Below are 22455 nucleotides of genomic sequence, written 5' to 3'. Positions count from 1 at the left end.
ACCTGCTAGAACTGAAACAGTACTCTTCAGAGGAAGGTAACAAAATCTAGAGTCTCTACAACATATTACCTAAAATGTCTAGTATAATATAAACATTATGACACCTTAAAAAAAAAACAGAAAAATGTTCACATAATAAAGAGAAAAATCAGGCAATTGAAACCAAATCTTAGATGACCCAGATGTCAGAACTAGTATATAGGAATTTAAAATAATTATTACAAATATTGCCTAAGATCAAGTAAAAGAAAGCCATAATAAATTAATGGATGGACTACCTCAAAAGAGAACTAGAGACTATTTTTTAAAAAGCAAGTTAAAAATTGGAATCTAAATAAATATCTGAAATTTTAAATTCACTGGTTAGGCTTAAGAGCAGCTTGGGAATAGCCCCAGTAAAATTAATGATAGATCAATAGAAAATATTCAATCTGAAAAATAGAAGGACTGGGAAAAGCATGTCTCAATGGCCTTCGAGACAATATCAAGAAATCAATTATAAATGTAACATAGCCTCAGAAGATGAGAGTGGATGAGGAAAAATTATTTTTAAATACTAGCAATTTGGTAAAAAACATCAACTTACAGATGCAGAAAGCTGAATGAAACCAAGCAGTCTAATAAAAAATACAGAAAAAGAGAAAATACTTAAATTAACCAGAGAAAAACAACAAATTACCTACAGAAAAGCAATAATGGAAATGATAGCAGACTTCTCATCAGGAATAACAGAGGCCAGAAGACAATAAAATAAAATCTTTAAAGTACTGAAATAATTTGATGTTCATTTCTATTTTTTTTCAAAAAATGAAAGCATAATATAGACATCCTAGAAAAATGAAAACTTGGAGAATTTTAGCAAGATACGCTGAAAGTTCTTTTGGCTGAAGGCATGTGACACCAAATGAAAACTCAGAATTACAGAAATAAATAAGGAACACTGGGACTGATTATTACATGTATTTTTCTTTTACCAATTTTAAAAAATATGACTAATGCAAAAATTACAACATTATATTTCAGGGGTTATAATGCATATTTATGTTAAGATATTTGACAATAACACAAAGGATGGGATGGTAAATGGAGTTATACTATTGCAAAGTTTCATGTTTTATGTTATGTGGTAAAACATTAACTGTATTAATGATTTGTAATGTGAGTTCCTACATCAACTACTAAAACTATACTGCAAAAATTATACTAAAAAGGCAATAGAGAAATTGAAATGCAATATTAAAAAGTGTTTGGTTACCCTTAAAGAGGGTAAAGTAGATAGAACAAAAAACTGAAAGAACAAATAAAAAGAAAATAGCAAAATGGTAGACTTAATTTCAACTAAATGAACTGATTACACTATATGTAAAATGGTTGAACATTCCATTTAAATGTTAGAAATTGTCAGACTGGATAAAAAGTAAGATGCAACTGTAAGTTCTCCATAAATGATGCATCTTAAGAGACAAATAGATATAAATAAATATGAAAACACATACCATGAAGACAATGGGCATTACAAAATTGGCATGCCTATATTAGTATAAAAATTGACTTTACAGAATTTTATTAGAGATAAAGAGAACATATTTTATGGTAGAATAGTCAAATCATCAAGAGGACATAAAAATCACAGATATATGTGCACCTAATAACAGAATTCAGAATATGTGGGAGAAAAACAGAACTAAAGGAAGAAATACTTGAGCACAGCTTCATAGCAACTCTAACACCAATCTGTCAGCAATTGACAGAACAAGTAGTGAAAAACTCAAAAAGTCTAGAGAAAATTTGAATACTACTATCAAACACCTTACTTTACTTGCATTTAACCCAACAAGCGGAGTATATTTGCTCTCTTTTAGTGCACAGGAGATGGTCACTAAGATAGACCATATGCTGAGTCAAGATACAAATTTCAATAAATATCAAAAAACCTAAAATCTTTCAGAGTGATTTTTATTAACACAGTAAAATTAAATAAGAGATTGCTTACAATGATTCCTAGAGAAGCACAGATAGAAACAACACATTTCTAAGTTACCCCGGGTCAAAAAAGAAATAGCAAATAAATTAGAAAGTTAGAAAATATTTTAATTAGAAAATATCAGAATTTGTTGGCTGCAGTTAAAGTCATGAAAATATATTGCTTTAAATGCTTAGATTTAAAAGGAAGAAAGGTCTAAATCAATGACCTAATATTTCACCTTAAGAAGCTGGGAAAAGGAGAGCAAATCAAACTAAAAAAAAAAAGTAAAAGGAAAGAAAAATAAAATCAGAAAAGCAGAAATCAATGAATAGGGGAAATAACTATGGTAGGGACAAATCAACAAATTTAGTAGGTAATTCTTAGAAAAGATTAATTAAATTGATAAAATGCTAACAGGAGTGCCCAAAAAGTAAAGGGAAAACACAAACTACCAGTAACAGTGATGAAAGAATATACAACAGTGAAATCCTAGATATAACTTAGAAAGAAGAGACTATAGTAAAACTAGTTTATACCAACAAGTTTGACAGTATAGTTAAAATAAACAAATTCCTGAGAAAAGCAAAGGATTAATTTTGACCCCAAAAGAAATTGATAATATTAATAATGCTAAATGTATTAAAGAAACTGAATTCATTGTTTAAAATGTTTTCATTAGAAAGTATTTAATTCAGATTGTTCTCCAGTAAATTATCCCGAAATTTTAAGAAAAAAGAAGGTACTCAAATTATTTAAGAAATTAGAAAAAAGACACATTATTTTATGAGTCCCAGATAATTTTTATACTTAACTGAAAAGGATATGAAGAGAAAAAAAAAAAAAACCAGACGATTCTTTTCCGTAATGATAATTGTGAAAATTCTAAATACAATATTTCTGTGAGTAACTTCAAAAGTCTTCTTACGACTTATCTTAACTACATGGTTTATATAAAATATGACTATTACCTGCCAAAAGGAATAAAACAGTAAAATGTGTTTTAAAAAATAATGAATGTCTAAGCAAACCGCATAGGTTTTGATGTCAGAATGGCATTACATACACATGTGCACACACACACACATTGTTTGATAATACAGAGTCTATTCGGTTATCTTGCTATATGCTGTTTTTCTTAGTTCTAGAGATCCATAGGAAACATAGCAACATATCACGAAATTGCATAATATGACTTACAAGAAAAAAACAGTTGATCAAAAGTTGTTCTTGATATGCTGTTTACTCAAAAAAGAAAATATAAATAAGGAAAAATTACACGAACTCTGAAAGTTGCTACAAACCACAAAATATAATGGTGGGACAGGCATAGGACAGACAATTTTCATTCCAAAAGGGAGAAACAGGAAAGAATAAAGTAGTTACTGGTCCAAAGCAAGTTCAAAACTCAACAGGGCAAACAACACTAAGTGCTAAAGCTTGAGCGTAATATTTGACTTCATGTCCTGTCTTCCAGCACACTTGCACAGGAGTTGGAACCGCAAGGCCTCAGGCAGACTTGGTCCTATGCTTTGTGGGGCTTAGTCCATGCAGCAGCTTCTACAGGTTGAAATCCCATGCCCGCAGCTCTTCCAGGCTGGTATTGTAGGCTGGTAGCTCTACAGTTCTAGGATCTTGAAGATGGCCCTGTCCCCATGGTTCCACCAGGAATTGCCCTAGTGGGGACTCTCTGCAGTAGCTCTGCTCCTATGACAAGTCTGTTAGGGCTGCCAGTCTATCTATGACATCCTTTGAAATCTAGGTGAAGAAAGTCATGTCCCACCAGCTCTTGGAATTGATGTGCTTGCAGAGTTAGCACCACACTGACTGCCAAAATTTATGGCTTGTACCTTCTGGAGTTTGGGTTGAATCAAATTCAGGGCCTGTTTGAGCCATGGCTGAGGCAGCTGAGAAGGGCTGGCCTGGAATGCAGGGAGTTGAGACTTGAGGCAGTGCTGGGCAGTGAGCCCCAAGGTCCTGAGGGTACTCTAGGCCTTCCTCTTGACATATTTGCCTCCCCCAGGCCTCAGCACTCTGGGCCTCTGTTGGGAGAATCTCCTAAGTGCCTTTAGGATCATTCTTCCATTGTCTTGATCCATAGCCTCTCGCTTCATTCTATCCATGCTAATCTTCTTGTCCAATGGTTGCTTGGCCACATCCTTGGTTTCCTCTCCTGAAAATTCTCTTTCACTCTGTACCACAGGGCTAGGATGAGAATTCTTCCAATCCCTACATTCTGTCTTCTTTTTAATTTTAAATTTGTCTTTAAACCCTTTCTCTCTTCTCTCATTCTCCTATATGCGATTAAAAGAAGTCACACAGCACCCTAAATGCTTTGCTGCTTAGATATTTCCTCGGACAGATAGCCTAGCACACTGCTTTGAAATTCCACCTTTCATAAAGTCCTAGGGGACTGGTAGCAGTTCAGCCAAGTTCTTGGACACTGTAACAAGAATGGCCTTTCCTCCAATTTCCAAAACCTTGTTCCTTATTTTCATCTGAGATCTCATCAGAATGGCCTTTGTTGCCCATATTTCCACCAATATTTGGATTACAACCGTTTAAATAATCTCGAAGAAGTTTCAGACTTTCACCACAGCTCTCCTCTTCTGAGCTCTCATCAGAATCACTCTGCCTGCTCCATTCATAGTAATGTAGCCTTTTTTTCTCACCTGCCCTTCCAAATTCTTTCATCCTCTACTCATCACTCAGTTCCACAGCTGCTTCCACATTGTCAGGTGTTTGTTACAGCAACACCTCTATTCTCTGGTACAAATTTCCTGTCTTAGTCTACTCATGCTGCTATAACGGAATACCTGAAACAGGATAATTTATAGGGAACAAGACATTTATTTCTTATAATACATTCTGGAGGCGGGGAAGTCTAGGATCAAGTTTCCAGCATCTTGCAAGGCCCTTCTTGCTGTATCATCCCACAGCAAAGAGCAAGAAGAAGGGCCAAGAAAGTACACCGGAGAGCCAGAGAGCAAGAGAAGGCCAGGCTCACCCTTTTATACCAATGCTGATCCCACCCTTGAGGGTGGAGCCCTCATGGCCCGATCAACTCTCAAAGGTCCCACCTCTTACTACTGTTATAATGACAAATTTTACCAGAAGTTTTGGAGGAAGCAACATTCAAACCATAGCAGTTTACGTTTATTTTCTATTCCTGTGTAACCAATATCATAAGCTTAGGGGTATAAGACCACACAGATTTAACATCTCTCAGTTTCTGTAGATCACAGGCTGGGGGAACATCATGACTGGTTTATCTGCTTAGGGTCTCACGGGGCTGAAATCTAGGTGTCAGCTGGGTCTAGGATTCTCATCTGTGGCTCAGGGCCCTCTTTAAAGCACTATTGGAAGAATTACTTTTTGTTGTAGAACTGAGGCTCCTGCTTTTCTGCTGGATATTGGCTTACACCCACCCTTAACATCCAGAAGCTGCCCATGGTTTCTTGTCACGTGACCCTTCCATCTGCAAAGCCAGCAACGGAGGGTCTGTCTCACATCAAAGCTCTCTCATGCTTCAAATCTCTAACTTCTTCTGTGTCTGACCTCTACAGCCAGATTTAAAGGGGTCATGAGATTAGGTCAGGCTCACCCAGATAATCTATCTTTTTAAAAATTATGCCATAGAACATTATCTAATTACAAGAATTAAAAAAATCTATGAGATTCACAGTCCTAGGGACAATGTATCAAAATGTACACCAGGAAGTGGAAATCTTGGAGGACATTTTAGAATTTTGTCTATTACAGGGTTGTTTTAAGGATTAAATAAGATGACACAGAAAAACATATATCTGAATACCTAGTCCTTAATAGGGACCTAATAAGTATCATTTATTTTGAATATGATATGTGGAGGGATGGAAGACAGTTGACCTACCAACTAGGCATTGTCATTTCTATAGACTAAAAATATTAAAATATCAAAAATTGTATATGTTTATATTTTACCATGTTTGCTCAATATAGTATTTTACAAAACTGAAGAAACACCTCTATATTGAATTTTTAGTCAATAAATCATTCATTTTCTTCATTCATTCATTTTCCCACAAGTCTGAGCTAATACTTCATACTTAGTATGAAATAACCAATAAGTGAGGCAATTTAGAGCATACATAAAAGAGAAAGACATCATCCCTAACCCTCAAAAGTTTAAGATCTAATGGACTCTGAGTCCTCATAGATTTTAGCAGTGTAGTTGATATTAAACAAAGCTGCTTCTAACAGAGCTAAAAGAAGCAACACATATAGCAATTTCATGTGTCTAACCTCACATTGTTTATAATTCTATGACAAAAACAAATGGAGAAGATAAATTTAGAAGAAACTCTGTACTACACAGGCTCTGTGACAAATGGAGTTTACAGTCTTGGCAAGCAGCCTCCAAGGTTTTTCAGCGTTGGCTGGCATCCTACTTTGGAAATACCTTTCTTAGTTTCTCAGCAACAGTTCAGATATGACAAACAATTCTAGTGTCTCCTTTTTTGGCTTCAAATAAAATAGCATAAGCATATTTAAACATCCATCTTCTTCTGGCTTCTAAACTCTTTTTTCACAGGAGCACTTAATTCATAGCTTTGTGCACCTTACTTGTGTCCCCCAAGGAGAGTTTTCCAAACATCCCTGGACATGCAAAAGCTTCCTTTGTAAGGTGACTCAGAATTCCATCCTTCTCCAATTTGTTTTTTATTATTTCTTTGGTCAGAATGTGGGCAGCTTCTGCTGCAGATACAGTCTCCAGTAACTGCCCTGCTAATGGTGACTTGGCTGAGTTATACTGTGATATAAAGACCGTTTCCAAATCTCTGCCAATCTTCCTTGTGTTGATATAATTGCAATAATAAAACATACCACAGAATTTATCTTAGACACACTCTAGTCTAATCCCCATCATGCTTTTAATTCTTATTGCAATATCCTTAACAATAACACTCACTCTCTTCTTGAATACTGGGATCGAAACGGAATTCATTAGCAAAGAACACTGCTCCTGCTTCTAATCCTTAATTTCCAAATTGGAAAAGTTATTGCTGAATTTCTGGTCTTTTGTGTTGGTTGTGGATTGGCAAGCAGAGATTTCTCCAGTCTCCCCAAATATAAACAGATTAAACTCCTGATTTCATTAGTCAAGGACACAAATAATTAACAGGAGCCAGTTAGAAACAGATATAACTTCTCTTGATGTGAATTTTTCTAGGCCTGTAATTCCCTAAAAAGGCAGAAACTAACACATTTCCAGAATAGGATAATGTCTGATATGAGAAAATAATCGAATTTGCGGTATGACAAGCCTTTTATATTTGGGGTTTATCAACTGCTATAGGCAGAATTAGGAGTCCTCAGCCCCAAATATGTCCATGTCCTCATCCCCAGAACTTGTGACTATGTTAAGTATCCTGGCAAAGGAGCAGTAGGGTTCAGATAGAATTAAAGTTGTTCATCAGCTGATTGAAGATAAGGAGATTGGCCTGGATTATCCAGGTAGGCTCAATGTAATCACGAAGGGCCTTTAAAGTGAAAGAGGGAGGCAGAAGAGGAAGTCAGAGTGATATGTTGTGAAATCTACTACCGTTTGCTGGTTTTGAAGATGGAGAAAAGGGGTGATGAACTAAGAAACATGGATGGCCTTGGGAACCAGGAAAAGGTAAGGAAACACACTTTCCCCCAGAGTCTTGTAAGAGGAATGCACCTCTGAAACACTTTGGTTTTAGTCCAGTGACATGGTTTTAACCCATATTGGACTTCAGACCTACAAGTTAATGAATTTGTGTTATTTTAAGCCGCCAAGTTTGTGGTTATCTATTACAGCAGCAAATAAAAAACTAATAAACCTTCTGACTTGGGTTGGTTTTAGGCTCTGAAATGAGGATTCGTGTGAAAGTGTTTTAGTAGGAAGTGTTCCTGGGAAAACTTGTTCAGGGAAGTAGGAAAATGAGATCAGGAAGGAAAAGAGGCCAGGTATGGGTGCCGAGTCATGCTATGTTTCATGCAGGACTCAGACTCAATCCTATATGAGGCAACAATAATACATTTTACACTTAAAAATTTGATAAGAGGGTGGATGTCATGTTAAGTGTTCTTACCACAATAAAATTTTAAAGAAAATATTTTTAATCCCATAGGGAAGCTCTGGAGAAAATGTGGGTCATTTGTCAGTTCTCCAAAGTCAAATGGCAAGAAGATTGAGTTATTCGTCTCTGACCAAACACTGCTTACACACCACCCATGGTGATGAGGTAGTGGAGTAAATTCCTAGGCAATTTTAGATCTCCATACATGTAGAAAAATGGAATCTGAAAGTCTGAAAGCATCCACCTACCAAGAGACACAGGTGTTGGCTGTTAGGAATGAAAGCTGACTGGGAGCTTACACGGCAAAGAAACCTGACAAGAGATGGGTTGAATACTAACAGTATCTGCAACAGTTTCCTAATCTATGCACTTTTATTTAAATAAATGTTAACAGATTATATTTCTTATTGATTTTGTATTAAGTTCAGCATCTACAAGGCCACACACCATCCAGGGAAAGAAAGACGCAGCGCCCAAATGTTTCTGAAAAGTATCTTCACCTTCCCAGAGATCTGCACAATTCAAATAATCAATCATCAATAAAGAGTTTAAGTATTGCTGTGTTCCAGGAATAATCTCTGAGAATCTAGTAACATACTTCGCAGGTTTCAGTGGAAGTTGTGATAAGATTACAAAAATTTAAAAAATAATAAATTATCAATTATTGTTGAATGAAATTATTTCATTATTAATGAATAATCATTTCATTATAATGAATGAAAACAATCCAATCTTTTATTTTGTCTGTCATTGTTCTGAAAGCATGATATTATGTAACTTCAGTGTTTAAGAATACCCTGACTATGTCCAGCTTCTCCTTATTAACTTTGTGAATGGATCCATCACATCACAATCAGCTGCATCGCTTTTCTAAGTCAACAGTTGTCTTCAATGGACATCATTTTTAAGATTGTGTTCAAAAATGATTGTTTTCCCCTATAGCCTCTTTTCGCAACTTCTCTTCCTTTATTAGTAGCATTACTATTATTCCGGCCTCTCAAGTTAAATTTATTGAACTTTTTCTTCTTGGTCCTTTTCCTGTTTGCCCCGAAAATACTCGCTGGTGGTGCTCGTGGCTATAGTATTTACCTGTGATCATTTTGCCATGAAATATCTCACTTTTATTATTATTTTTACATTGCTCTAGTATATCAACTTTGGAAACAAAAGGCATCATTCTATTTATAGCATTATGTTTTTAATAGTGGTCTTTCCATTTACAAAATATAGTAATTCTCAACCGCTGTTAACGGGCGCGGTGGCTCAAGCCCGTAATCCCAGCACTTTGGGAGGCCGAGACGGGTGGATCACGAGGTCAGGAGATCCAGACCATCCTGGCTAACATGGTGAAACCCTGTCTCTACTAAAAAATACAAAAAACTAGCCGGGCAAGGTGGCAGGCGCCTGTAGTCCCAGCTACTCGGGAGGCTGAGGCAGGAGAATGGCGTGAACCCGGGGGGCGGAGCTTGCAGTGAGCTGAGATCCGGCCACTGCACTCCAGCCTGGGTGACAGAGCGAGACTCCGTCTCAAAAAAAAAAAAAATAAAAAATAAAAATAAAAGTAAAAAAATAAAATAAAATGTGAAGAAATTAGTACCTTCATACACTGCTGGTGGGAATATAAAATAGGGCAACCACCTTGGATAACAGTCCAACAGATCCTCAAGTGGGTTAAACATAGGTTGCCATATGAACCAGTTATTCTACTCCTAAGTATATATCCAACAATAAAAACATAACTTATTTCAAACATTTATAGCAGCCATATAGTTGAAACAATGTCTATCAACTGATAAACTGGAGGAAATCCATGTGGAATATTATTCAGCCATAAAAAATAATAAAGTAGTAATATATGCTATAACATGGATGAATCTTAAAAACATTATGCTAAGTAAAAGAAGTCATTCACTAAAGAACATGAATTATATGATTCAGTTTATATAAAATGGCAAGAATAGGCAAACCTACAGAGACAGAAAGTAGATTAGTAGTTGCTTAGGGCTTGGGGTGGGGGGGTGGAAGGATAACTAAGAGTTACAAGATTCCTTTTGGAGGTGTGTGATGTGAATATCGTTCCCAAACAGCTGTTGCCAGAAGATTCATTTCATGAATTTTATTTTTCCAAAATAGACAATTCTGATGATTCAGACAATTTTGATGTTAGTTCTATTTAGAAATAACTCCAAGATCAGTGTTTATATTTCATTTTCACATCGAAAAACTATCAGCTTTGTTTCAGCCTCAAAGAGTGTGTTTATGTAAAATTAAATGAGCACTGGCAGTGAATTGCACTTTTTTTTTTTCTAAAGGGAAAAAGGGTTAAACCTAGTTTCAAGTTTGTCATTAAGTCTTAAGATACTTCAGGTACTTGTTTTCTCCCTGTGACCACAACTTCTGAAAATCTAAACTCACTTTTTGTTTATATTGCTGGTCACCTAATATACTGATCCAGGAAGCCTATCAGAAAAACAAAAAATATCATTTTTCTTGTCACTTCCTTGGTCAAAAATCTGCAATGAATCACTTTTTACAGTATCAGGAAATATGACCAAAATATTAACATTTTATGCATGAGGGGTCAAAGCCCCGGTCTCCTTCTGACTACTGAATATTATTCTGTTTGACTTCACCCTGTTGGTTTCCTCTATACCCTTTTCACAATTTGAAATTACATTATTTGTTTGTTACTGATTATTTTGTATTTCTTTTCTATTTCTATTTGGCTACATCTAAACTATAAACTCTCCAAGGGCAAGAGATAGACATTTTTGTTTACCACTGTACATCCTGTACCTTCTATAGGCTACTTATTGGTACCAGACAAATAGAAGGTTTTCAATCAACATTTGTTGATTTAGTGGAGAAAGGAATTAAGGATGGAAGAAGGAAGATGAGAGGAAGGAATTATTTTTCGGTTCTTCTTGAATGACCATCCCACCTACTTCCTTCCTTCTCCATCCTCACCTCATACTTTAGGATAATTTTGATGTTTGCCTTTTCTTATGCTATATCTCTACCCTCTAATATCTGCCTGCTTTCTCTCCTGGTCAAATCAAGTCACAAGTTCTCTCTCATCTCCACTTTCTTGATTTCTGCACCCATATCCTTTCCAACCAGAGACATCTCTCATGTCTTAACTTCTGCTTTAGTTTCCATCTGTATAATTTTGAGCACTTGATTACATGTTTTCTGATGTTTCCATCTAATATTTTAGCATTTGGCATTGTTTCTACACATAGGTCTTCCAGCATTTGCCTTCTGCCTATCTGCTCTCAGACTCATTCACCAGCCTTTCCCTGCTCTGTCCTCTTTTATATTGGTCTACATTTCTGAGGCTTTCTACTCTCTGGCTTTCTAATACATTTATCAATGGGAGAAATTAATGGAAAATTAGAAAGAGGGAGGAGGAGAGAAGCTGGCATATTTCTGCCTGCAGTGGCTATTCCTGCAGCAATTGTGTTTTATCCATGGTTGTAGCTCCTGCCAGGCAGTCTGTACCATGGCTCTACCTCTCACCAGATGTCCCAGTTTCTGGGTTCTGGTGATAACATCTCTTCTTGTGATTTATCTATCCATTAAGAAGGTAAGAGTTCCTGGCTGTGGCTAATCTCTAACTTGCCTCAACCTTAAGCTTTTCAGTTCTTCCATGTCATCTATCAACTACTTGTATCGAATTTTTTTCTGTTTGAAAGTCTTAAAAAATTGTTTTATTTTATTTTTCCTGACAGAACACTGACTGATATGCCTTTTTAAGCCTCCAGGAGTATTTTAAATTTTCTATGTCCTTCCACAACTGGTCATATAAAAGTTACTTATGTATGTGGAATTTTTTTTATGAATGCTTCTTGCTTATATCAGAAACAATCTTCTGGAAAACACTCCTTGTTCCCTATAAACAAGGTTCAAACAGTATATTTTCCCACAATGTCTCACTGGAGAAATGGGTTTAGTTTTCTGCACAACTCACCCAATCTGGCTAGATTTTACCTGAGAAAAATAAAGGTCTTCAAACTTTGAGGTAATTTTTACTAAACCACAGACATGAAGGGAAAAAAAAGTGTGTTCTCTGCATTTAAGTTGGTGCAAAAGTAATTGTAGTTTTTGCCATTAAGAAATGGCATATAAGGTATAGCAATGACTATAAGGTAATGAATATAAGGTATAACATTAAACAATGACAAAAACTGCAATTACTTTTCCACCAGTGTAATACCATTACACATACAATGACCTTTCTACTTTCCCTATTTTCTGTAGAGTCACATCCCAAACATCTCTAGAAAAAGTGTTAGTTAAGACACTACAGATAGGAATTATAGTTCAATTGTGACTAAAATCACAGTCTATACTTTCTGGCTTAACAAATATAATCTGGGTATCAGTCAGTAGAGAAGATTCATTTAAATAACCACATCACCAGATATAAAACAACTTCAAAGCTATACCAGCACAAATGCTTTTGAAATGAATCTTTTTTTCTCATATCATCCCACTACTGAAAGTGAATCATATTATCATGTTTTCCACTGTCTTCTACTTTCTCTGATAATATAGTTAATGACTATCCAAGTGTAAGCTAGAACTATAAACTGTGAGCGGAATGAAAAACAAGGCCCTAGATGGACCAGAAAGATTGGTGGAATGAGTACTGATCCCAGTGCGGTCTTAAATAAGTCAGTGAAATGGCCAGTTTATTTTCATTTCCTTATTTTCAACATTCAGGGCTAAACTGAATGATCTATTATGACTCTTTCACTGTGTACAGATACACACAACTGAAAAAACAGAACTAAATGGTACTTCTTTTTTGATACCAGTACACGAACAATTACAAATCCTTTGTGAATGAAGGAGTATACAGGCAGAAATAAGTAATAGGAGATTCCAACAAGAAGTTTGTAATTTTTTAACCAGTTCTTTTATAGTCAACTCAACATTGCATAAATTGAGAAATAATCGCAGTTTATGTGGCAAGAGGTAAGCAAGTTTGTAATATTCAAGACTGAAGAAAATGTAGGTTAGTAAATGGTACTATGATTTTACAATTAAAAGAGACCTTAGAACACTTAGTTCAGAGGGTTTCTGTTTTTTTGGCCTTTTTAAGAAACTCATTTTCCTACTGGAAAATCATTTGAAAGCTATACAGTCTCTTTCTTGATAAAAACAAACCATATGCAAGGCTGGCACAGAAAGACAAGTACTGTATGATCTCACTCACAGGTAGATTGAACTCTTTATATGATTTAAAAAGTTTAACACATAGAAGCAGAGAAGAGAATGGTGGTGACCAGGGACTCTAGGTAGGGGGAGTGGGTTGGAAAGATGTTGGTCCAAAGATACAAAATTTTAGTTAGAAGGAATAAATTCGAGAGACCTCTTGTACAACTTGGTGACTATAGTTACTAGCAATATAGTGTATTCTTGAAACTTGCCAAAATATAGATTTTAAGGGTACTCTTTGTAAAATAGTAACTATATGAGGTAAGACATATATACACTAGCTCAACTGAGCCATTTCACAATGGATTCATATTTCAAAACATGTTGTACTTGATAAATATGTTTAATTTTTATACATTAATTTAAAAATTAGTTAATATATTTTTTTAAAAAATAAATATATGTCCTGAGATAATTGTGCATAAAATTTCTGGTTGTTCATATACCTGCTGAGGTCTATTCAGGCAAGCCCTGACCAAATCGTTCTCAGATAACAGGTAAGAAGCTTGATACTCAAAGAATTTAAGCAGATAGTCCAAAGACACCAGGATATTTATGTAAAAACTGTACTACAACCCAGATTTCTCACTCAATTACTCTTTCTATTTCTCACCGTCTCTTTTTTGGCTAGGATTTAAGTTAACATTATTTATCTGAAAAGAAAAAGTACTACTTGAACCAAGTGGTTAAATGTCCAAAATACAGTATGAGAAAAAAACAAACAAACAGAAAAGACTTGAAGCAGGCATACAAAAAGCTCCTAGAGAGTCTGCTGGACACATATTTTCCTTAAAAAAGAATAGCTCAGAAATGTATCAATCAAAAGATCAAATCAGCAAACAAAAGTTAATTTCAAAATAAGTTCTCAAGCTTTTTACTTAAATTGATTGAATATCATGATGTAATTCTATCACCATACTTTTTAAATTCCTCTTTTCTTACATAATACAGCTACAAACTCTCCCTGGCTTCACTCTTTCTGGAAAACTAGGTGAATGGGTCCCTTGATGATTGCAGACTCATGCATCTTGTCCTTTTTCTGTTATTTTCCTCCTAATTCTGCATCAGAAAAGCATACTACAGCAGGAAATAATTTGTAAGCCAGGAGAGAATGAGAAACAGAGTATGTAACATCAGTACTGCCTTTGGCAAGGACAGATTATAGAAATCATCAACAGTTTTCATCCACTAACAATTTTTTCTAATCTGTAAATGAAAGGAAGAAACAAGCATTCTTTTTGGAGCAGGAAAAAGGAAAAATAGGAATGAAAAATAAGCTTGGAGAGAGGATCTGAAGAAAACTTGACTTTGTCTATCTAGTATTGTCCCTATGTAGTATCCCTATGAGAGCAAATAAACCACCTGTATCAGGAGCCGCTTCCAAAGGCTGCAAGGAAATATTACTGGAAATAGACAACAAAATTATTTTTTAAGAAATTTACCTACGTTATCTTTTTTCTTTTTTTAAAAAACAGCTGTATTGAGATATAAAATTAATATGCTATACAATACATCCATTTAAAGTGGACAATGCTATAGTTTCTAGTATATTTAAAGATACGTGAAACCATCACACAGTGAATTTTAGAATATTTTTACCTACAAAAGAAATCTTTCTTTCCTTTTTTTTTTTTTTTTTTTGACATGGAGTCTCTCTCTGTCAACAGGCTGGAGTGCAGTGGCGTGATCTCGGTTCATTGCAAGCTCCACCTCCTGGCTTCACGCCATTCTCCTGCCTCAGCCTCCCGAGTAACTGGGACGACAGGCTCCCACCATCACGCCCGGCTAATTTTTTGTATTTTTAGTAGAGATGGGGTTTCACCGTGTTAGCCAGGATGGTGGTCTCAATCTCCTGACCTTGTGATCAGCCCACCTCAGCCTCCCAAAATGCTGGGATTACAGGCATGAGCCACTGCACGGGCCAAAAGAAATCTTATAACTCTTAGATATTTTTCCAGGTCTTCCAGCCATAAGCAACTATCAATCTACTTTCTGCCTCTATAGGTTTACCTATTCTTGACATTTCATATAAATGGAATCATATAATACATGCTCTTTAGTGACTGGCATCTTTTACTTAGCATGTTTTAAGCTTCATCCACGTTATGGCATATATCACTACTTTATTATTTTTTATGACTGAATAATATTCCATTATATGACTATCCCACACTTTATTAGTTGATAGACATCATTTAAACCTTATGGCTACTATAAATAAATAATGCTGCTATAAATATTTGGTACAAGTTTTTATTGTTGTGTTTCTTTGACATATGTTTTTATTTGTCTTGGTTATATACTTAGTAGTAGTATATATAGTGGGTTAAACATAGAGTTACCATATGTTATATAGTATATAACACAGAGTTATACCATATATCATATGGTAACTCTGTATTTAACCCACTTCAGGATCTATCAGAGTATTTTCCAAGGTGGTTGCCCTATTTTATATTCCCACCAGCAGTGTATGAGGACATCAATTTATCCATATCCTTCTCAATACTTGTTATTACTTGAATTTTAAAACTTGTAGCCATCTTGTTGGGTGTCAAGTAGTGTCTCACTCTGATTTTGGTCTGCATTTGCTTCATGACTAATGATGCCAAGTTTCCTTCCATGTGCCTACTAACCATTTTTATATCTTCTTTGGCAAAATATCTATTCAGATTCTTTGCCTGTTTTTTAATCAGATTGCCTTTTATTATTGAATTCTAAAACTTCTTCATATATTCTTTTTTTAATTTGTTTTTTATTTGAGTAGGTTTCTGGGGAACAGGTGGTGTTTGATAACATGAATAAGTTCTTTAGTAGTGATTTCTGAGATTTTGGTGCACCCATCACCCAAGCAGTGTACACTGTACCTAATGTGTAGTCTTTTATCTCTTGGCCCCCTCTTACCCTTTCCTCCGAGTCCCCAAAGTGCATTGTATCATTGTTAGGCCTTTTCGTCCTGATAGCTTAGTTCCCAATTATGAGTGAGGACATGCAATGTTTTGTTAGGTATTCCTGGGTTACTTCACTTACAGTAATGGTCTCCAACTCCATCAAGTTTGCTGCAAATGCCATTATTTTGTTCCTTTTAATGGCTGAGTGGTAGTCCACGGTATATTTATAACACATCTTTTTTTATCTGCTTTGCTTGATGGGGGGTTGGGCTGGTTCTATGTATTCGAAGTTGCAAATTGTGCTAATATAAACATGCATGTATAAGTATCTTTTTCATATAAGGACTTTTTTTTTCCTCTGGATGTAGAAGGATTACTGGCTCAAATGGCAGATCTACTTTTAGTTTTTTAAGGAATCTCCGCAATGTTTTTCACAGTATTTGTACTAGTTTACATTCCTACCAACAGTGTAAAAGTGTTCCCTTTTCACCACATCCGTGCCAACATGTATTATTTTTTGATTCTTTGATTATGGCCATTCTTGCAGGAATAAGGTGGTATTATTGCATTGTTGTTTTGATTTGCAGTTCCCTGATAATTAGTGATGTTGAGCACTTTTTCTATACGCTTGTTGGCCATTTATGTACCTTCTTTTGGGAATTGTCTATTCATGTTCTTCACCCACTTTTTAATGAGATTGCTTGCTTTTTTCTTGCTGATTTGTTTGAGTTCTTTGTAGATTCTGTATATTAGTCGTTTGTCAAATATATGGATGGTGAAGATTTTCTCCCACTCTGTGGTTTGTCTGTTGACTCTGCTGATTTCTTTTGCTGTGCAGAAGCTTTTAGCTTAATTAGGTCTCATCTACTTATCTTTGTTTTTTGTTGCATTTGCTTTTGGGTTCTTGGTCATGCACTCTTTGCCTAGGCCAATGTCTAGAAGAATTTTTCCCATGTTATCTTTTAGAATTTTTATGATTTCAGGTCTTACCATTTAAGTTTTAATCCATCCTGAGTTGATTTTTATATAAGGTAAAAGATGAGGATCCAGTTTCATTTTTCTACATGTGGCTTGCCAATAATTCCAGCACCATTTGTTAAATAGGGTGTCCTTTCCCCACTTTATGTTTTTGTTTGCTTTGTCAAAGATCAGTTGGCTGTAAGTATTTGACTTTATTTCTGGACTTTCATTCTGTTCCATTGGTCTATCTTCATGTATTATTGATACAAATGCCTAATTAGATATGTGATTTGCAAATTGTTTTTTCTTCTTCTGTAGATTATTTTTTCTCTTTCATGATGGTGTCCTTGGAACACAAATGTTTTTAATTTTGATGAAGTCGTTTATCTCTTTTATTGTTATTTGCATACCTAGAACTCAGTACCAAATTCGAGGCCATGAATTCAAGGCCTATTTTTTTTCTGAGAGTTTTATATTTTTAGTTCTTACATTGAAGTCTTTCATTCATTTTAAGTGAATTAGTATATATGGTGTGAGGTAAGGGTCCAACATCGTTCTTTCTCATGTGGCTATCTAGTTGTCCCAGCACTATTTCTTGAAGAAACTATTCTTTCCTCCATTGTATGGCCTTGGCATCCTGGTTAAAAACTAGAGTATAGGCACATGAATGTATTTCTAGACTCTCAATTATATTGTGTTAATCTTTATGCCTACCTTTATGCTAGTAGCACAATATGTTGATTACTGTTGCTTTATAGCAAGTTTTGAAATGGAGAAGTGGTGAATCCTATTTTGTTCTTTTGCAGCATTGTTTTACTATTCTGGGTTCTTTGTAATTCCACAAGAATTTTAGAATCAGCTTGACAGTTTCTACAAAGAAGCCAAATGAGATTGTGATATGCATTGCTTTGAATCTGTAGATAAACATAGGGAGTTATATTAGTTCAATATGACTGCCATAACAAAGTACTGCAGACTGGGTGGTTTAAATAATAGAAATTATTTTCCCACATTTCTGAAGGCCAGGTGTTCAAGATCAAGATGTGCTTAAATTCTTAGTGTATTTTGGATTCTGCAGCCTCTCCTATTGGCTTGTAGATGGCTATGTTCTCCCTGTCTTCACATGCTCTTCCTTCTGTGAGCATTCATGTCTTAATGTCTTCTTTTTATAAGGACACTAGTCATATTGGATTAGGGCCCACCTATATGACTTTTTACTTAATTACCTCTTTAAAGGCCCTATAACCAAACACAGTAACATTCTAGTGTACTGGGATCTAGGACTTCAACATACAAATTTGGTGGAAAGGTGGGCCAGAAACACATTTCAGCTCGTAACCAGGAGTATTGCCATTTTAATAATATAAGGTCTTCTAGTTTAGGAACATGAAATGCTATTCCATTGATTTAGATATTTAATTTAATTTGATACTGTTTTATAGTTTTCAGAGCATATGTTTTGTTATATTATTTAATTATTAAATATTTTATTCTCTTTGATGTTATCACAGATAGACTTTCCTTAATTTTATTTTTTGATTGTTCATCACAAGCATATCAAAATATATTTTTGTATGTTAATTTTCTACCCTAGAACTATGATGAAATCATTTATTAGTTCTAAAAGAGTTTTTATCTTTTTTGGTGGATTTTTTAGCATCTTTTTATACAAGATAATTTTATCTCTGAATAGAGGTTACTTTTTTCTTTTCAATCTAGAAGGCTTTTATTATTTTTTTTTCTTTTCTATGGCCCTAGCTATAACCTCTAGCACAATGTTGACTAGAAGTTGTGAGAGTAGAAGTCTTGTTTAGTCTCTTATCTGAAGGGGAAAGCATCCATTCTTTCACCATTACATGCAATATTGACTGTGGGTTTTTGTATGTGCCCTATACAGCATGCCCTATATCATGCTGAAGAAGTTTCTTTCTATCCCTAGTTTGTTCAGTGTTATTATTATAAAAGATGTTGATTTTTGTCAGATGCTTTTATGTAGTCTATTAAGATTAACATTTGCCTCATTTTTATTCAGTTGATATGGTGTATATTACATTAATTGATTTGGGGATATTAAACCAACTTACATTCTTGAGATAAATCACACTTAGTTATGGTGTATAGTTTATTTTATATGTTGCTGGATTTAGGCTGTTGGTAGTATGTTGAGAATTTTTGTGTCTACATTCATAAAAGAAACTGGTCTGTAATTTATTTTGCTTTTTATGTCTCTTTCTGGTTTTGGTGTCAGTATCATGCTGGCATCACAAAATGAAGAGAAAAGTGTTTCCTGATACTCTCCTTTTTGAAAGAGTATGTGAAGATTTAGTATAAATTCTTTAAATATTTTGTAGAATCCATTGGTGAAGCAATTTGAGACTAGGCCTTCCTTTGTGGGTAGTTTTTAGATTGCTAATTCAATAACTTCACTTAAAGGTCTATTGAGATTGTCTATTTCTTCTTGAGTCAGTCTCCACAATTGGTGTCTTTCTAAGAATGTGTCCATTTTTATCTAATTTGTCTAATTTATTAGCATGCAATATTTTATAGTATTTCTTAATAATCCTTTTTGTTTCTGTAGAGTTGATGGTAGTGTCCCCTCTCAAATCTGATTATAGTAATTTCAATCTTCTCTTAGTCTCTTTTTTCTTGAGCAATCTTGATAAAGTTTGTCAATATTATTGATATTTTCAAATATCTGGCTCTTGGTTTTACAGATTTTTCCTACTGTATTTCTATTTTATTAATTTCCACTTCAATTATTATTATTTTCTTCCTTCTTCTGGCATTAGGCTTAATTTCTTCTTTTTTATCAGTGTCTTAAGGTGAAAGTTTAGGTTATTGGTTTGGACTTTTTTTTCTGTTTTACCACAGACAGTTACAGCTATAAATTCCTTCTAAGCACTGCTCTACTGTCTCTCCTGAGTTTTTGTGTGTTGTTTCTTCATTTTCACTTATCTCAAATATGTTCTAATTTCTCTATGTTTTCTTCTTTGACATATTGGCTAATAAGACACATGTCGTTTAGAGTTCCCTTAAGTATGAGTTTGCCCATTTTGTTTCATTCCATTGTGGTCAAAGAACATATGTTGTTTTATCCCTATCTTTTAAGATTTATTAAAATTTTGTTTAATAATATGGTCTAGCATATGATCTACACTGGATAATGATCTACATGTTATTTGTAAAGAATATATATTCTGCTGTTGGGAACAGTATTCTATATATGTCTTTAAGCTTACTCAGTTTATATTTTCATTTTACTTTTATATTTTCTGGTTGATCCTCTACCTATTCTATCATTTATTGAAACTGGGATATTGAGATCATTAATATTATACAATCATTTATTTTTCCTTCATTTCTTTTTAAAATGTAATTTTATTTTTATTAGAGACAAGGTATCACTATGTTATCCAGGCTTTTCTCGAACTCCTGAGCTCAAGGATCCTCCAGCCTTGGCCTCTCAAAGTGCTAGGATTACAGGCATGAGCCACCACACTTGGCCTTCCTTCATGTCTATCAGTTTTTGCTTTATGTATTTTGGTGCCTTGTTAGGTGGATAATGAATTTATAATTATTATAGTCTTCTGATTTATTGACACTTTTCTTATTATAAAATTTCACTCTTTATCTCTAGCAATATTTTTTGTTTTAAAATCAATTGTGTCTGATATTACTGTAGTCACTGTAGCTGTCTTGTGGTTGCTCTTTGCATGACATCTTTTTCCATCCTTTTACTTTCAATATATTTGTATCTTTGAATCTAAAGTGTGTCTCTTGTAGAGAACATAAAGTTGGATCTTAATTTTTAAAATCCAGTCTGACAATCTATGCATTTTGATAGGATTATTTAATCCATTTACATTTAATGTCATTATGGCTATAGTTGGGTTTACATCTGTCATTTTAATTTTTGTTTTCAGTTTTGTACTGTTTTTGCTCCTCTATTTCACCTTTACTATGTTGTTTGCATTAAATGAATATTTTCTTATGTAGCATACTATTTTTAAATGATTTTTTACTACACATACTGAGTTATTTCCCTAGTGTTTGTTCTATATATATATTAATTTATTTGAATTAGCTTCAGATTTACATTAACTTGATTTCAATATGATCTAGAAATGTTATTCTTGTAGCACAATTTTCTTTCCTCTTTTGTAATACTATTGTTATACATATTTCATTCTATAAATGTCTCAAGTTCAACATTTCATGAGTATAATTATTATGCAATACAATTTAAGCATTTTAAAGAAGCCATTAAAGGAGAGGAGAGCAAGTATATATTTATAACTTTTGTTATACTAGTCTTTTTATTTATCATTTCTGGATCTATTTGTTTTTGTAGATTTGAGTTACCATATGGATCATTTTCATAGCCTAATTGAGCTGTGTTTCCACCCACTTCTTTTGTGCTGTTATTGGCAAATGTATTACATTCCTATATTCATTGTATACATTTTATTTTGTTTCATCCAGTTGCCTTTTAAATCAGTTAAGAGAATAAATACGTGTTTATACTCTTGTGATCACATAATTACCTTTTCAGGTACTCTTTGTTTATCTGTGTGGATTCAAAAAATGAGGTCAGACTTCTCACTGAGCTTCTTTCTGTCTGTTGGTGGAAGCTTATAGATTCATGTGAGCAGAGAAAATTCACAGAACTAGCATTACTTTTGCCTTCTGTCTTTACAGGAGTATATTTGGCTGTTTTGTGAGATATTGTGGTAAAAAAAAAAATTAGAAATCAAAGAAAAGAAAAATGAGGTCACTTGCTTTTAGCCTAAAAAATTTTCCTAGGTGTTTCTTGTAAGGTAGGTCTACTAACAACAAATCAGTCCACTTTTTGTTTATCTTTTCATGTCATTTTCCTATTTCAATTTGATAGTTTTGCTGTACATAGGATTCTTGGTTGAAAGTGTAATGCCCAGACCGTTTGTTTCCCAAAGAAGACCACCAGAGTCCAGAGTCAAAGCCAAGCGGCAAGGATCTTTTACTGCAAGTTCGAACTTGGTCCCTCCATTCCACAGCATACAAGAGGGCCCCGAACAACGCGAGTGCTTGCCTTTTATAGCCCGATGTAAATAGGATACGTAAAGTTACAGAGGAACAAGGGAATTCTTTTGGTTACAGCACTACAATTAGTTAACATTTTAAGTTATACATTTAGCAGTTTTCTATTGGTTCCCGTGCTTTCAGTAAAATCACGAACGGCTGTGTCCCTATCGGAGACTTTCCAGGTGGTGTTTTTCTAAAGTTGAGATATATGGTAGTCTCTGAGTTGAGAAATGTGTTTGTACTGGGCTCAGGAAGTTAAGAGATATATGGT

The 22455-nt window shown here is 34.5% G+C and overlaps 1 long non-coding RNA gene across 1 annotated transcript in view; it reads left to right on the top strand.

The window, feature by feature from the left end:
* Positions 1-7489: 7489 nt before the first annotated feature.
* LOC123573578 (uncharacterized) overlaps positions 7490-22455 on the top strand; it is a 52779-nt gene continuing 37813 nt past the window's right edge. The window contains exon 1 of the long non-coding RNA XR_010586642.1: positions 7490-7622. This is a non-coding gene — a long non-coding RNA (uncharacterized lncRNA). The remainder of the gene's footprint in view (positions 7623-22455) is intronic.

The sequence above is a fragment of the Macaca fascicularis genome, chromosome 5 (genome assembly GCF_037993035.2).
Source record: "Macaca fascicularis isolate 582-1 chromosome 5, T2T-MFA8v1.1".
Lineage (NCBI taxonomy): Eukaryota > Metazoa > Chordata > Mammalia > Primates > Cercopithecidae > Macaca > Macaca fascicularis.
Note: the sequence above shows the minus strand (reverse complement) of the source record. Positions and strands in the feature narration are given on the sequence as shown.